General features: G+C 41.0%; 1 non-coding gene across 1 annotated transcript; it reads left to right on the top strand.

Moving 5' to 3' along the window:
* Positions 1-2,684: 2,684 nt before the first annotated feature.
* LOC117706489 (U6 spliceosomal RNA) lies at positions 2,685-2,793 on the top strand. The gene has a single exon (XR_004606573.1). It is a non-coding gene; the product is annotated as a U6 spliceosomal RNA (small nuclear RNA).
* The last annotated feature ends 3,222 nt before the right edge of the window (positions 2,794-6,015 follow it).

Raw genomic sequence — 6,015 nt, 5'->3', positions numbered from 1 at the left:
CTAATAGACAATTTTACTCATCTGAGACTCTTTTCCCAGTTGATTCTAAGCTATGAAAATGGATATTAATTTAAAACTAACCATTGGACATGAAGAGTTCATCTGACTTTTCAGAGGACCCAAGTTCATTTTCCAGCATCCACAAGCTTGGGTAACTCCAATTGCATCCGGGGGACCTGAAAGCCCTCTTCCAGCCTCCATAGGCACCAGAGATGCATGTGGCACACAAATATGCATACAGGCAGAACATTCACATATAAAAAATACAAAAAAAATGCCCAAAAACCAAAAACACAAAACTAATAACACAAACCATTATACACATCATCCTGACTCCATTCACAGGCTTATCATTTAGAACTACCCAACACAAACATATATATATATATATATATATATATATATATATATATATACATATATATATCACATGCCAGAGATTCAGATCACCTAGAAACCTTATTTCCCCCATCACAGCCAGCATCTCAAAGAGTAGAAGGGAACTCCACAGAGTGACAGATTGGGGATTGGGCAATCCCTAACAGATTCATGTAAAAGAAAACATGTTTTGTTTTCAGTAAAATGACTTTTAAGTTTCAAAACACTAGTGATTCTTGACCCAAGTCCCAGGCCACCCTCGTAGACATCTGGATGTTTGCAAGACATCTGGATGTTTATAAGAACTTTGTTTCTTTTCTTTGAAACTTCTATCGTTGATTATCTAGAGTTGTCATGGTTTCAAAATCAAGCCATGACTGAGTAGACCAGTGCAATGTATGTAATTCCAGCACTTGGAAGGTAGAGACAGGGGGATCAGGAGTTCAAGACCAGCCTCTTCTATATGACGAATTTAACGCCAGCTAAAATATTCATCTTTATCTCTAAGAATGATGAACTTTTATGAGTTTAATTTCATGAAGGTAAGCTTGCCACCTCTGCTTGTAGCTTCTGCTACCACAGAGCAACTCTGCACGTGACCATCCAGAGGTATGTATGCATCCAACCACAAGTCAGGAAGGAAAGACCCATGGAATCACAAAAACCTCTAACATTTTCTGATTGTACAAACCTACAACTCAGTATTCATGAGCCAAAGTACAAGGTAATTGACTTTTATACATAATTTTGAATCTGAGAAGTATTTTTAACTTAACAAAAATGGCTTTTAGAATTCACTTTAGGGTAGGGGAGATGTCTCAATGGGTAAAATAACTGGCAGCACAGTCCCAACACCCACACAGACCCTGGAACCTATATAAAAGGCTGTATGCAGCAGTATTACATCTGTAATCACAGAATTCCTAAGGAGAATGGGAAGTAGAGACAGGAGAACCTCCCTGGAGCTTGGGGATCAACTAGTCTGACATCCATGGCTAAGGTACAAGAACAAGAGAGACCCTACCTCAAAGCAAAGTGGAAGGTAAGAACTAGTCTGAAAAGTTACCCTCTGACCTCTACTGGCATGCTCATATGCACACATCATATACACACATCATAAATGAAACTCTTCATACTCACCTAATCTCTTAGAACACATCAATTTATGTCTATAGCAGGGAGGCACCAGTGATTTCATAGGGTAAGTGCAATCACATGGGCGGTGACACACAGACCAGAGAGCCAAAGGAAACTTTTTTGGAAAGCACATAGGATGCTGAGATCACTTGCCCATTCCATAAAGGAACCCAAGCTAACAGTGTCATAGCCACCAAGTGAAGGGCTGGTGATATTCCCCTCTTGTTCAATGCTTGTTTTCTGGCACTGCTGGACAGGTTGTGGACCCTAGGGGAAAGCCTACTACTATTATTCCCATAAGTGGACATAGCAATAAAATGACTCCCGATTTCTTGCTGTAGCAGTAGATCAGCATCATTCAGCCCTCATCAGAGACACTATTTTTTGCAGTAGACACAACCAACACAGAGTCCCACAAGGTTCAGAGAGTGAGGGTGTTTGGGGTGCTCAGCCCTAAATGGGAAGTCTATGTCAAAGCAGCCGGTAAGGCTCAGGGAATGATTGCAGTGCCTGAGGTGGCAAGTAGCTTTAAAAAGAAGTGTTTAACAGACACAATAAGAGAGATGCCCTTGTGAACCCAGAGCAGCTGTGACAGCAAGTACAAGATAGACCAAGCTCAAGCCAAACATCACAGTTTGGAGAGGGAAGGCACGAAGTCCCACCTAGCTGGAGAACTATTGATATTTGATGCTGGGTGAGAGGAGATTCATTTTTTTCAATGGCATGAAACCTGGTACATCGGCCATACTCCAGGGCAAGTTCTCACACTCAAGAATAGTCAGCTAACACGAACGGCTGGGTGGACCTAAAAGGGAGGATGACAAATATCAATGGCAGCGTTTTACAATGAATAGTTAGGAAACATGAATCTGATTCCAATCCATCCACCCTTGTTTGACTGTCACTAAGCCCATTTATGTCTCCGTAATCATAGCTGTGTTTAAACCCAAGGCATCCCTTGTAGTTTCATAGTTCAAATCCATGCACTGTGGATCAAAAGACTGGGAAAGAAAGATTGCCTTCACCTTCTTCCTGGTTTCATCTTCAAATGACAAACATTCTGCAGGGTATTGATGTCTTTGGCTTTAGTTTTCTCAGTTATAATGTGTGAATCTTAAATCAGTGCTCTTCAAATCCAAGGGCCATCTTGGAGCATGAGGACAGGAGCCGTGCTCACTTTGGCAGCACATATATACTAAAATTGGAACAATACTGAGGAGATTAACATGGCCCCTGTGCAAGGATGACATGCAAATTTGTTAATTCTTCCATATTTTTTGTTAGAGTAATAGAAGCTCGTGGTCTCATAGCAGACCGAGGAGTCATTGCAATCAATATCTGCAAGCAAAGAAGTGTGGACAAAGGTTATACTCCGGGGTACACTGTGACATGCTACAACTTCCACAATGAGATTTTTTTCTCTGTTGGGGGAGGTTGCAAGGTAAAGGATGGATATAAGTGGGGTGGAAGGAGTGGGATTGGGTGCATGATGTGAAATTCACAAGAAAACAATACAAAGTTTTTAAAAGAAAAAAAAATAGCCAGAGTCATGCTAAAACAGGCACACCTTACAATATGCAAGTACTTCCCTACCTTACTGCATGACTAATACCAAGAATCCATGGTGTTCACCCACTTTAGAATTATTCATTTATTTGTGTGTATATGTGTGGGCATGAGTGCATGAGCCTGAAGACCAGAGATTGGCAATGGGTGTCTTTCTCTATTTGTCTCTGTCTTATTGTTTGAAACACGATTTCTCATGGAGCCTGAAACTTGCACACCAGGCTAGACTAACAGGCCAGTGAGCTCAGGAATTCCCCTGTGTCTGCCTCCCAAGTGGTAGGATTACAGTTGTGGGCCATCATATATGGCTTTTTACTTAAGTGCCTGAGGTTGTCACACTTGCATGGCAAGCACTTGTCACGGTGTCATGTCCCAGCCCTCAAGCTTTGTCTGTGACTGTTTAAATAATTAGCAGTATGTATTGAACAAAGAACTCTCGGTGTCTACAAATAGTTCTCTTGACATTATAGAGCAGTATTGGCTTATGTGTCCCAGTCTTGCTTTAACAGGTTTTATTTAAACATGGAAAGGAGGCTATGGTGCAGTGAAAGAACACTGGACGACTCGTCTCACCTGGATCCCACTCCTTTATTATGCCTCTGTGTTCATGTTCATAGATTGCTTAACAATTTTATTTGCTTAGGATTTTACAGATATAATCTTTCTGAGTAGCTCAGGTTGGCCTTGAATTCACATTTTCTGGACCATAACAATACTGACTGAAGTGTCTTTAAGAATGATTTCAGATTCCCCACAGGGGGAATGTGCTTGCTCCAGCAGTGGCCATGAACTCGACCCAGTGAGCTGCAAGAAGCTACACCACGTAATTGCCTGATTAGTTGAAGACATGAAGCAAAATTGCTGAGAAAGGGCCTTTTCCAGTTTCCTAGGAATCAGTTTTAGACCAGAGTGAGAATAGGAAGGAAAGAACTCTGATCTCCACTGAGAGGCACCCGTGGAATGGAGACATCGCTGTGTTGGGAATGGTATGGAGGGTGGCTAGCATGGCACGAGACTCATTCCCTGTCTAGCATCTATCATGGGAGATGGCAGTGGGTTGCCTTGGTCATATCTCTCTCCAGATTAATCCAGCCCTGAAGACCTTCAGTTGCCACGGCAATCTGAACTCCTCACCTGAACACATGAGAATGATAGAAATGAGTAATTCAGACTTTCAGAACGAGAGCTTTGGACCACTGAGCCGCTTGCAATGCTCATCTCTATAGTGGGTTGTTTTTTTTTTCCAAACTCACTTGGGGACATGTGGTGTAGCTTTGAAACTACAAAACTCTATTAATTAGCAATGCCCTGGTGGCTAAAAATAAAAGCTGACTTGAGCTAGATTAAGGACATTTCTAAGGTTAGTTTGTAAGAATACAGGAATGGTGGACTGGAAAGTTGGCTCAGAGGTTAAGAGTACTTGCTGTTCTTCCAGAGGACCCATATCAGACAGTTCACAAGCCTCAGTACCTCCAGCTCCAAGAGATCCAAAGCCGTCTCCTGGGTTCCCTGGGTACACATACAGGTATGATATACAGACAGACAGATAGACAGACAGAAAAAAGACACATTTTAAAAGAATAGAAGGATGTATAACAATATGAGGATAAAAGGCCATCTCTAGTTGGAGCAGGGGGCACTGAGACTCAGACAATTGTGAAAATATTCACAAACACAAATGTACAAATGTACAAATACACACACAAGCACACACACAATTACACATACAATCTCAGAGACACAACTGCACAAACACACACACAAAGGAGTACAATATACATGCACTGTTCTCATTTGCTTTCTGTTACTGTGAAAAACACTAGGATTAAAAGGGGCCTAGAGGAAAGGTTTGTTGTTGCTGTTGTTGGTTGGTTGGTTTTAGCTTATTGATTACAATCCATTATTAAGGGAAGCAAAGGCTGGAGCTCAAAGCAGAAACTGGAAGGCAGGAACTGAAGCAGAAACCATGGAGGAATGTCGTTACTGCCTTCTCCCTAGGCTCATGTTCAATTAGCTTTCCTATACGTCACAGGCCCACATGCCCAAGGTTGGCACTGCCCACGGTAGGCTGAGTCTTCCTACATCAATTGTAATTTAAAAAATGCCCTGAAGACTGCCCATAGGTCAATCTGCTGGAAACAGTTCTTCAACTGAGGTCCCCCTGCCTATGTGTGCCAATTTAATAACCAAGATTAGCCATCACATGGACAACACACATACAAATATATACAAATATACACTGACACACACACAAAGCTATACAAACATATCTGCTCACACACTAATAAATCAGTGCACATGAAACTTTTCACACTCTTTTAAAGATGTGTTTTTAAATATGTGCATGTATGTATGTCTGTGTGTGGGTGTGTGCACATGAGTGCAGGTTCCCGTAAAGGCTAGAGGTGCTTTGTCTCAGTGCAACTAGAGTTGTAAGCTACCCAACATGGGTGCTAGGAACTAGATTCAGGTCCTCTGGAAGTTCAGTCAGTACTCTTTACCACTGGACCATCTGTCCAGATTTTACATAGTTTGAATTCATAACAACAGATCAATATACATCTTAAACTTTAAGACCTACAAAATTTAATTCTTATTAACTACTTTATAATCTTTGGCATCCACTGTGTTCCTATGCTCCATTTCTTTATTTAAAATTTAAAAATACTTCTAGAAGTAGCTATAATATTTCTCTTCACTCTTAAGATTCATAGTTCTCTTTATCACACCATATCTGTACTCAGTGGAGGAGTTAAAAATATACCACTCTGGCATATTGACTATTTTGAATTAAAAGTACTTGAAAAGCAGCAGGTGTGAAGAGATCATTCTGACCTATTTTCTGTTTCTTAAATGAAGTAGAAATTCCCATCGGAAAAACACTCTGCTCTGCCCAAAACAAAACCAACAGTCCCATCATTAAAGACCAGAAAC

This window comes from Arvicanthis niloticus, chromosome 3 (assembly GCF_011762505.2).
Source record: "Arvicanthis niloticus isolate mArvNil1 chromosome 3, mArvNil1.pat.X, whole genome shotgun sequence".
Lineage (NCBI taxonomy): Eukaryota > Metazoa > Chordata > Mammalia > Rodentia > Muridae > Arvicanthis > Arvicanthis niloticus.
Note: the sequence above shows the minus strand (reverse complement) of the source record. Positions and strands in the feature narration are given on the sequence as shown.